This window comes from Macrobrachium rosenbergii, chromosome 15, assembly GCF_040412425.1.
Source record: "Macrobrachium rosenbergii isolate ZJJX-2024 chromosome 15, ASM4041242v1, whole genome shotgun sequence".
NCBI classification, from domain to species: domain Eukaryota; kingdom Metazoa; phylum Arthropoda; class Malacostraca; order Decapoda; family Palaemonidae; genus Macrobrachium; species Macrobrachium rosenbergii.
In genome coordinates, this window is record NC_089755.1 from 51,904,634 (window position 1) to 51,916,797 (window position 12,164).

Genomic DNA, 12,164 nt, shown 5'->3' on the forward strand with positions numbered 1-12,164 from the left:
TCTCTCTCTCTCTCTCCTTGCCTTAGTCTGCGAAAGTGGATGAAGGAGAAACAGTAGATTGCCACTGCTTTTATTATTCATTACTGCTGTTGTTTTGGTTTAATTTGTTGTTGCTCTGTTCGGTGTTGCATGCCGTTGTTTCGTTTGTATGCCTTCAAGGCATTGCAGAATAAGCAACACTTGCACGAGAAAGAAGAAGAAGCGTGATCATTGCCCCCTCGCGACCCATCCAATGCACTGAGCCACCTGCTCGGTTGCACTTGCACCTGCTGAACTTGATTCCACGTCTGCCTGCCTTGAATTTCTTCCCTCCGAACGGTTTGTCATTCGGTCCTACCGTGTACTTATACACCGTGTAATGTTGCTAAATTAGATTTAATTGTTCGTGCATGTGTAGGTGGATAGGTAGGTAGAAGTGGGTTAGGTTTTGTCACGCTGTTCACATTTTTTGAAAGGGCTAGAGAAGACCAAGTTTGTCATATTTTGAAGATCTCTCATCACTCCTCTCATTTTCTATGCGGAGGTTACAGCCGTTAGCGTCACATATGATTAACTTTTATTTTCTCGGAGCGAGAAACTCCGCCTTTGCATGCATAAAGCTAAAGGGTTTTGCTCTTAATAGAGTAAAATATTATATTTCAATTCAGAGGCCAATAACGCACGCACGCAAATATATATATATATATATATATATATATATATATATATATATATATATATATATATATATATATATATATATATATATATATATATATATATATATATATATATATATATATATATATATATATATATATATATATATATATATATATATGTATATGTGTAATATTCTCAAACTCCTTGACTTCAAATTCCCTGACAAATTCCAGGCAGAGACAATCCCCTTAAGATCTTCGTTGTGACCTACGGATTCCCACTGACTTAGAAGAAGCTTCCCTTAAAGTGGAAATAAAATGAACGATAAAGGAGACACAGGAAATGTTATGCTGCTGAGTCAGGTCTTTTGACTCTCCGACTCCTCTTCTTCTTCTTCTTCTTCTTCTTCTTCTTCTTCTTCTTCTTCTTCTTCTTCTTCTTTCAAGTTTTAACCTTGAGAGCTTCCAATCTCCTTTCTAAGGTCCAAACATGCTTCCCAATTGATAATAAAATATTGCGTCAAATATTTATGACATTCTTCCGTAATACTGGGGTGTCATATTTTGATCTTTGAAAATGTTTGCCTACTTTAGCCATATTTTGGTTTTGTCATTTATTTCACGGTGATGCTGTTTTCCTTTTGTTACCTGCGGCACAATATAGTCTTCCTGTTGAACTTTGTCATTTTTACATACTGAAGCCTTTATTGACTGCTATCTTTCGCTGGCCTGGGAAGTTTTCCCTAACTGTGCCACTTTCTTTGGAGTTAGGCCTACTTTCCTCACCCCAACTCCAGACACACTCCCTTTTTTCCTTGACGTTTCAAAGGACCTACACTACACTAGGACTTTGCGCTGTCAAGAACTATAAAGCAGGTAAACGTCTAGCAAATATAAAACTGGCTGAGACGTCAATTAGAGTATCAAGAACTCAGCTGCTTTCTGAAACTGTAAACTGTTATTAATTAATATTAACATTGTTTAACGGAAACTTACAACAAACCTTAGCATCCTAGCGTGAATAGCATTTTAGGGAAGGCCGGTGAAGGACACATGACCATTTAAGAGACATTTTTGGCCACCTGAATTCAGGTCAACGCCAGAGTCAGGGGGGCCAAGTTCTTTTTGGCCATGGCTACCCAGTCCGAAAATTTCTCACGAAAAATTTGGGTAGTACTTTTCATCAGTGACCTTTCAGCTGAGGTCCGAATTTTGGGAAGGAAATTTGCAGAGTCAATGAAAGTGTAATAATAGCATAAACTTTAGAAAGAAAATACATAGCTTTAATATCACTGCAGCCTTTTAAAAGACTAATGTTCTTATGTTTTATACATAACTGTAGTACATGTATTCCCGATTTTATTTTTGTAAGAGAACAAAATTTCAGTAATGTTAACCCTTCTCTCTCTCTCTCTCTCTCTCTCTCTCTCTCTCTCTCTCTCTTGCTCGTGTTGCCTCTCCCATTTTTCCTTAGTCCTATGTCCCTCCCTGTCTCCGGAATTAGTCTTCTTTCGCTCCCTCTCGGAGGAGAATGTCTCCGGGAATCCCTGTTATGCCAAAAGTCTGCTGAGCGCAACTTTGGAGCAAATAAAGTTCAGAGCGTTTCTGAATTCTTTCCTTGGCCGTTTTGTTTGGGTGCAGAGTAAACACCAGACCGAGGCTTACCCTCCAGATTATGTGATTCAATATTCCTTCGATGGAAGATAACTTGGTGGGTTTTCGAATGCAATGCGTGACCTTCATTATTTCGTTTTAGGTGTATAACGTGTTTTAATGTCGACCGAGTGTACAGTATACTATTTCGTTATGATAGCTGCATCAGATGGAACGACAAATTTGAGTGAGGTACTGTTAGGTACGCAAGTTAATTAGCCTTAACATTTCGGCCTAATTTTTTTTTTTTTTTGCATGAACGTTATTAATTAAATTATATATATATATATATATATATATATATATATATATATATATATATATATATATATATATATATAAAATACCAAGTAAGTTACCGAATACACCAGTGTCTGAGCGCAGGAAATGCACAGTCCAGAGGCCTGCAATCCATCTTTGTAAGAAGGGCAGACGCCGGTTTCGGCTATGCATTAAAAACAGTAGGAAGTCAACGAAGTATAAAAGAATTTGCAAGACAGATTCCTGTAAAGCTTTATTTAAATTCAGGCGCCAGCTTGATAGAGCGGCCAAAGCACCCAAGAATCTGTGGACAGATATCCCTTTTCATATGCATGATCTGCATGGCAGCTGGACTGAGATGGCTCAAAACAAGAGTGGCGTAGAGGAGTCTAGTGCAAGCTGCAGCGAGTCAGTGAGTTTGCAGAGGTTTTAGAATATTAATCGTTATACTTTCATTTTTCGTTTAAGTGTTATTTTTTCTGTTATATTTCACCTTACGTCATTTATCCTTAAAAGGAGTGGCTTAGTAAGTTTTGGAAAGAGGCTGCTAGACCTATGCTCTCCACCTTGCATGCAACAGACCCAAGTCTGCTGAGTGCAATACCTAATTCAACTAAGAAACCACTGGCCTTAACGGAATGGTACAAATATGAGTCTAATTGATATGGATCTAAATAAATAAATAGGGATTTTCGTATTCTTTGTCTTCTTCGTTTTAACGTGCTTTTTTCCCATTTTTCATATGGGGTAAGCACGATGCCTTCTTTTGAAGGACTTTGATTTGGCGTTGGGGTAGGCCGTAGCCTCGATCGGCTGCCCTGCCTGACATCGCTTTTCGTATTCTTTGTCAAAGACTGAAAAATCGTCTGTGAAATACGATTATGTAACCTGTTGTGGTAAATTGTATTTGTACTCATTTATGTTCTTTAAAATTCGACAAAACTCACCGTTAACCTATCTCCCACTCTATCTGCAGTGGCGTGTCTCCTATCATTCCTAGGGCGGCCCCTCCAACCCCCTCACTCTCCAACCAGCCCGTACCCCTACCAGTCACCTCCACGGCAACCTATTTTTCCCCTTCCCCTTCCATTCTTCATCAGGATTATCACCAGTTCCATATTGTGTCTCTTCTCTGAGTGGTTCTCTGTCGTTTTCCCTTTTGATTCCATCTTTATATCATAAACATCGGCGGTGTAGTGATAACCAGTTATGACCACTCTTTAATTCCATTTGCCTTTCACTTTACAAAGCATAATGGTTTTTATTCACCAAAGTTTTGTTTGATTGCCAGATTTAAATACACTCGGATCTTCATTGTCGCCCTACCCACCCAATCTCTCTCTCTCTCTCTCTCTCTCTCTCTCTCTCTCTCTCTCTCTCTCTATAGATGAGAGAATCATCTGTGGAATACCTCAAGCCCACTGAACCACAGTTGACTTGAGATGCGAATTATATACCTGGTAGTTCCAGCTGACTGTTGTGGGTCGCAGCCACCTGGTCTGTGTGTGAAGAAGAGTAAAAGAGAAACAAATAACAGAATTAATGAATCAGCCCGCCGTCTAAATGTATCAACTACCACGTGATAACATTTGCTCTACATATCTCAATTTATTCCTCTTTTTTTATTTCTGTTTCTCTCCTATTCCTCCTCGTGCCTCATAAGCTCATCTCTCCACCTCCAGCTTTCCTGAAAAGGAATTACGGTTCTGGTTATATGATTCGGCCTTGTGTAGGAAGAGAGCCCCTGCTGGTGAGTGCACGTTAAGCCGCCTCATCAAATCTCCCGTTCTTGTTCCCTCTTTCCTCATAACCTCCATTGTAGATTTGTTCGTATTATTATTATTATTATTATTATTATTATTATTATTATTATTATTATTATTATGAAAATAAGCAACGATGCCGAAATAGCAAAAGCTCGCTAAGCAGGCTTCCATACAATGATATGCCTATTTGTGAAGAAGTAAAAATCTAAGTGATGAGGAAAAAAAAGTGATTAGAATAAAAAAAAGCATGTAAAAAATGCGCCAAAGTTTCTTCTGCTCAATCGACTTTTCTGTACAGCCGCTACAGCGCATATTCAAGGCCACCGAAAGTAGATCTATCTTTCGGTGGTCTCGGTATAATGCTGTATGAGCCGCTGCCCACGAAAAACCACGTCCCGGTGGTGGCCGATATAGTGTCGTTGCCAGAAGCACGATTATGGCTAACTTTAACCTTAAATAAAATAAAAACTGCTGAGGCTAGAGGGCTGCAATTTGGCATGTTTGATGATTGGAAGGTGGATGATCAACATACCAATTTACAGCCCTCTAGCCTCAGTAGTTTGTAAGATATGAGGACGGTCAGAAAAAGTGAGGACAAAATAAATTGCGGACGGACAGACAAAGCCGGCACAATAGTTTTCTTTTACAGAAAACCGTCTAGATAAAGATAACCAAATAATGATAAAACAAATCAACAAATGAACAGATACATACACCAGCAGAAGCTGAGAGTATGGTGCACGGTACTTTAAAGAAGCATTACAGTCTCGTTCAAGCTTTCGAGCATCAACATTCACAGCATTGCTTGAAAAGACTGCGCCACACTTTTGCAGTGAGAAGAACGTAACATTATTTTTGTCGGGAACTTTTATTGCCCCGCTGCGATTCCCTGCGAAGTTGGCCAGTAGAACTCACGCTAAAGGGTTGCATGGCCTACGAGAACGCCTTTCAGTGGGTTACATAAAATTGCTGCAACTTTCGTTAAAGGGTTACATGGTTTGCGAGAATGCCTTTCAATGGGTTACACAGATCTGCTGTAACTTTCGTTAACGGGTTACACAAAACTGCTGCAACCTCCGTTAAAGGGTTACATGGTTTGCGAGGACGCCTTTCAGTGGGTTGCACAAAATTGCTGCAACTTTCGTTGAAGGGTTACACACGACTGCTGCAACTTTCGTTAGAGGGTTACACGGTTTGCGAGGACGCCTTTCAGTGGGTTGCACAAAATTGCTGCAACTTTCGTTGAATGGTTACACTCGACTGCTGCAACTTTCGTTAAAGGGTTACATAGTTTGCGAGGACGCTTTTCAATGGGTCACACAAATCTGCTTCAAGTTTCGTTAACGGGTTACACGGTTTTCAAGGACGCCTTTCAGTGGGTTACACAAAATTGCTGCAACTTTCGTTAAATGGTCACAGAGTTGCACGGGTTACAGGCAGCCCCTTTAAAACACCATACAGCCCGCCATAAAGTCTGTCAAACGGTTGCACAGACTTCTAGAACTTCTGTTAGAGACTGCGCAAGTTACAGGATCCCCATTAGAGGATTTCACCAAACTGCCAGATTCTCTGCTAAAAAGTCAAGTTTATTGTACAACGCCGTAGTCAGAGAGCTGAACTGCGTGTGTGAGAATGTATAGATTTCTCATTATCTCTGTCATAAAGAAGGACCTCTTTTTTATATATATCTGACATAAAAGCTTCCTTCGAGTTATTGAATTGGAAGGGATGGGGTCCTGTGCTGAGTGGGTTTTCGTGATCTTTCAGCAATTTCTAGCAATAGTTGTTAACTTTCCTAAATGGGTGATTTCAGTGTCTGCGAGGCTACACGACGTTGGCACAGGATAGGAAGCCGTAGCTAGGTAGTGCCGTCAGTGCACCTCACGCGGTGCACTTTAGTCAGTAATCAAGATTCTTTGCAGCGTCCCTTCGGCTCCAAGCCGCAACCCCCCTCATTCCTTTTACTGTACCTCCATTCATATTCTCTTTCTTCCGTCTTACTTTTCATCCTCTACTAATTATTGCTTCACTGTGCAACTGCGAAGTTTTCCCTCTGTTACACCCTGAAAACCTTCTTGCTCTCAATTTCATCTTCAGCGCTGAATGGCCTCATAGGTCCCAGCGCTTCGGCCTAAATTTTATATTCCATTCCGTTCCACATAACCTGTGAAATGGGATTCAAATATTCGAATTTATTGATCTTGATATTACACCGGACAAAAGTGGAACTGGAATAAATCGATATGTCTTTGTAATACAGGGATTCCATTCGTTGATGAATTAGAAAGAAAAGCGCAAAACGAAGAGAGAGAGAGAGAGAGAGAGAGAGAGAGAGAGAGAGAGAGAGAGAGAGAGAGAGAGAGAACAAGCAAACAGAGTCAAGCACTGGTGAATACGTAACCATAGTCCAATTCCGTTGGCGATTGTGATAAGGCAGTCAAATGACGGTGCCCTTTCCTTCAGATAAGAGAGCTAACGAATGGTCTGTCGTGAGCCTCGATAGAATGTTCACTCAGATATATAGAGAATATTTTTCTCTTGATTTATCTACAGTATATATATACATATATGTTTTTATATATATGTGTTGATTTATCTATCTATCTATCTTTCTGTGTGCGCCCACAGAAGCGCAAATGCGCGCAGGCACGTAGTATGCCTAAAGCGTCCTCTGACGCACACCAGAAGTTCCTCGGTCTATTTACTCCTTAACAAAGGATCGAAAGGTGTTGCTATAATCGTCGCTGCTTCTTCAGTCGCCTCTTTTGTTTGGCCGAGTTATTCTTGACGCTTCTTCTTCTTCTTCTTCTTCTTCTTCTTATTCTTCTTATTATTCTTCTCTTTCATCTTTTTGTTTTCTTTTTTGTCTTTTACCGCTCCGTCGTTCCCTTGAGCATATCTTTGTCTAACTCGAGAGGCTTTTAATCGATACCTCTCTTGGTCTTCTGTACGTTTCATACTTAACTCTGATTCTTTTTTTTTTTATTTTTTTTCTGCTTTCCGCGCACTGACTTTCGCATAACGGGAGTGATAGCATAACAGTGATAAATGCCGAGCTGAAATGGTAGTGGAGATATAAGCATAGCCTTAAAAAAAAAAAAAAAAATTATATATATATATATATATATATATATATATATATATATATATATATATATATATATATATATATATATATATATATATATATATATATATATTGGCAACCGGTCATTAAGGGGAGCCAAGCACCAACACACAATATTCAGTAATAATCAATTTGAAGAATGTTTTCTGCGAATCGCAATGCCAACACACGGAAAATCAATGTAGGAGAGAGTAAGATAGACGATAGAATTGATTCTATCTTTAATTTAAACCTTTCTTTTTCGTATTCTGTTCTTTTTCATGAGGTGCACTGTAGGCATTATTTAAGGTTCTTTGCAGCGCTCCTTCCACCCTTGACTGCAACCCCTTTCGTTCCTTTTACTGTACCTCCTTTCATATTCTCTCACCCATCTTACTTGCCACTCTCTCCTAACAATTGATTCATAGTGCAACTGCTTTGAGGTTTTCCTCCTGTTACACCTTTCAAACCTTTTACTGTCAGTTTCCGTTTCAGCGCTGAATGACCTCATAGGTCCCAGTGCTTGGCCTTTGGCCTAAATTCTATATTCAGTTCAGTTCAATCATTTCAACCAGGCTTTCCTTCGGTTACACCTTTCAAACCTTTTACTGTCAATTTCCGTTTCAGCGCTGAATGACCCCATAGGTCCCAGTGCTTGGCCTTTGGCCTAAATTCTATATTCAATTCAATTCAGTCAATTCAACCATCACTTCCTTACAATACCGACGACGGAAGTTTTTTTAAAAAAAACTTGGTGAAATGAGAAAGCAGAAGTAAAGTTCATTCGAAATATTAAAACACGAAAATATTAAAATACTGAACCACGACTGTTTTTGATGCCTGAATATGACATAACTACATCGATTACTTAGGTATTCAAGAAATCAATCTGGGAATTTCCCTGTTACATGGGAAGTGTTATTGTTGGGTATGACGAATATTCGTTCTAGATGCGTTTTTTATAGCCCGGTTGACAACACAACAAAGCAGGTAGCAAAACATAGCAGCGTTACAAAGGTAATAAAATTCTTATCGGCTTGCATGACTAATATATATATATATATATATATATATGTATGTATATACATATACATTATATATATATATGTATATGTATTATATACATATATATACTTATATATGTATATATATATATATATATATATATATATATATATATATATATATATATATATAATTATGGATGTGGATTGTCTCTTTTTTTCTGTAATCATCTCCTGCTAAGGGAAAGAGCCTGGTACTAAAAAATAAATATATATATTGATAATTTCAAATGGGTAAATTTGCTAAAATAGTGACTGGGAAAACATATATATATATATATATATATATATATATATATATATATATATATATATATATATATATATGCATATATGTGTGTATATATATATATATACAGTATATATATATATATATATATATATATATATATATATATATATATATATATATGTATATATATATATATATATATATATATATATATATATATATATATATATATATATATATATATATCTAGAGAGAGAGAGAGAGAGAGAGAGAGAGAGAGAGAGAGAGAGAGAGAGAGAGAGAGAGAGAGAGAGAGAGAGAGAGAGAGAGAGAGAGAGAGAGAGAGAGTGAAACAGAGCATATTGTACTATCCCTACTAAAGTTTTCGCACTGAACCCAAGCCTTGAAGTATAGCCACGTCTTCTCCTCATGAATAATTAACTAAACACTAAATCGATGAAGACCTAGATAATTCACACCGCTAGATTTTTAAACCAAGTCACATGAAATACAATCGTATGTCTGTCAGTCTGTATAGGAAATTGATTTTAAACGAATTGTCCCTGTATAATTGAACGACTAACCTCAAAGCTATGAAATCTTTTGATTTTCGCAGAGAAAATTATGAATAAATGCCATAAACGGATCACAAGCACGGCTAATCAGGCGTCCGAGGCTCACCTGACAGATCCGGAAATCGTCAATTAAAGAGAGAGAGAGAGAGAGAGAGAGAGAGAGAGAGAGAGAGAGCCAAGGACTCCGGGAGATTGTATTTCCGGGGTGATTGCATTTCCTGCGTCTCGCAGGGACCGAACCAGAAGAAGGAAAGGGAGCACACCAATTAAACTCATCTTGACCTGACCTGACCCCACCTGCCCGTTGTACTTGACCATCACGACCCCTCACTAAGGTGCCATGTTTGTCCCAGTATCAGTGTGTCTTTTGCGTTGACCCAGTTTTACGCCCTTCGAGTTTAGTTAGCAGATATGACGTGCGTTTGTTACACGTGTAATCAGAATTTCTTTTGATGTTTGTCTTCACTCAGCTCCAGCTGACGATTGACAACACGAGGTTTTAACTAAATGCGGCTGAGAGATTCCTTTGCTTTATCGTAAAGCTGGATGCAGTGCAATCTTTTATTCCATTTATTCCATTCACTTAAAGTCGCGGAATTCTCTGCCTTCTTCTCTATTTCCAAAGACTCTTAGCCTAAATTATTTACTAAAGTACTACATAGGTTTTGTGGCTTAATGACAGGCCATTTACACCTTGCACGAGACCACTATGGTTTGTTGGAAGTTATTTATTTTGCTACGTTTTTAACAACACGGCTTTGTCAGCACCTCAGAAGTTTATATTCGTACTTTCCTTACAGTCATGAACGGCCCTGCCATTCCCGGATGCAAATTCCAGAGATGTATACTAGTACTGCACCAGCCCCGGTTTTATTGCCATGCCTCTAGGTTAGGTTAGGTTAGGTGCTTAGGTTAGGTTAGGTTAGTTGCCATATCACATCACGAATTTGGGTGTGGGAAACGTAGTGAGATTATTTTCGAGAAAGTTCTATGGTTAGTTTTTAAGATATGGCGTCCCGCTTTTTTCAGGGAAAGGTCCCGGGCTGGTGCAATACTCGGTTACATCTCGGGAAAATGCTTCCCGGACTTTACACTGTACGGAAAATCATCGTGAAGTTTAGACAAAACCCTTTTAACACTGAGGACAATTTTTTTTCCTATTTTGAAAAATGCATACAGCGTTAAAATCCTTACTTTTTACTTTCCGCTCTGTGAATTCTTCTAGCACCTTAAAAAATGCTGGGGTAGTCGCCTTGTTCAATATTGGTTGGTTTTTTAGTTTTCTGAAAAGAAAACTGCTGTGCCAGCTTTGTCTGCCCGTCCGCACTTTTTTTCTGTCTGCCCTCAGAGGGCTGCAAATTGGTGTGTTGATCAGCCACCCTCCAGTCATCAAACATACCAAATTGCAGCCCTCTAGCCTCAGTAGTTTTTATTTCATTTAAGGTCAAAGTTAGCCATTATCGTGCTTCTGGCAACTATATAGACCAGGCCACCACGGGGCCGTGGTTAAAGTTTCATGGGCCGCAGCTCATGCAACGTTATTCCGAGACCACCGAAAGATAGGTCTATTTTCGGTGGCCTTGATTATAAGCTGTAGCAGCTGTACAGAAAACTCGATTACGCCGAAGAAACTTCGGAGTAGTTTTTTACTTGTTTATTAGAGCGGCTTGACGACCTTTCAGTTCCAAAAGATAGAAAAGAAAAATCCCTGAATAAAACGCTTAACTAACTAGTCCCGCAGACCGCAAACCTCCTTGAGGAGAATGTTGGGTATTTGGGTATCTGGGCAGTCATCCGTGCCATTGTGATTCGATTGTAGCGATGCTTCCTACAACCATCCAATTTCGTGAGCTTTCGGAGTCTTAAAAACCATTGTTATCAGTTACGGAATGGTTATCATCTCTGTTTTGAAAAACCTTGCAGGGTTTTATTCACTAATCGTAAGTTCAGTCTGAAGAAGTAAAATAATTCCATTTCTTTACTTATTGAAGTTACCTGCGTACAGTGATTCTTTAGGTCGCCTAAACTTTTAGTAAATAAAAATAATATTTATTTCAATAATAATAATAAAGGTTCACCATGCAAAGTGAATGATCTCTCTCTCTCTCTCTCTCTCTCTCTCTCTCTCTCTCTCTCTCTCTCTCTCTCTCTCTCTCTCTCCTATTCCTCTGAATAACATCAGTCGCACACGTTTACCTAAGACTCATAAAGAATAAAGTGGCTATTTGTATTTATATGTATTAAAATGCTCATTATATTACTAATAAAATATACTCCCAGTAGTGCATAAATTCCTTTTTGGTGTTGACATGAAATGGGCGTCATATACTTCTTCGTTGTCATTTTTTTTGTTTTTTTAAAGTATACTAGGACAGAAGAAAGCAAGAAAAAAAAAGGGGTTGGGTAAAAATGAAATAATAGATCTGTCTCATCAACGATGGGAACTTGCAAGACTGATGAAAAACGGAAACGGAAAGAGAGTTCCAAAGCTTGGCAGTAGAGAGAAAGAAAGTCACCCAACAGCCGTGTGAACAGAGGACTGATTACTTCCACTGAGGTGAGTCAAGGTGACCTAACAGGTGTTACGATGATAACTTCGCCGTAATAGATAGCATCATCTTGATCTTTTCGAACGGAATTTGTAATCATATTTGGTCGGGTTTAATTTGGGGTTTATTTTCGGGACTCAGAAGTAGGTCGCATGTTTATGAAGTCTTCTAGTGAGGATATTGGTGTCATAAAACGATCAGCGATAAGGCTCTCTCTCTCTCTCTCTCTCTCTCTCTCTCTCTCTTATATATATATATATATATATATATATATATATATATATATATATATATATATATATATATATATATATATA

The 12,164-nt window shown here is 38.5% G+C and overlaps 1 protein-coding gene across 1 annotated transcript in view; it reads left to right on the forward strand.

The window, feature by feature from the left end:
• Positions 1 to 12,164, forward strand: part of HUWE1 (HECT, UBA and WWE domain containing E3 ubiquitin protein ligase 1) — a 173,256-nt gene that overhangs the window by 69,426 nt on the left and 91,666 nt on the right. The window lies entirely within an intron of this gene.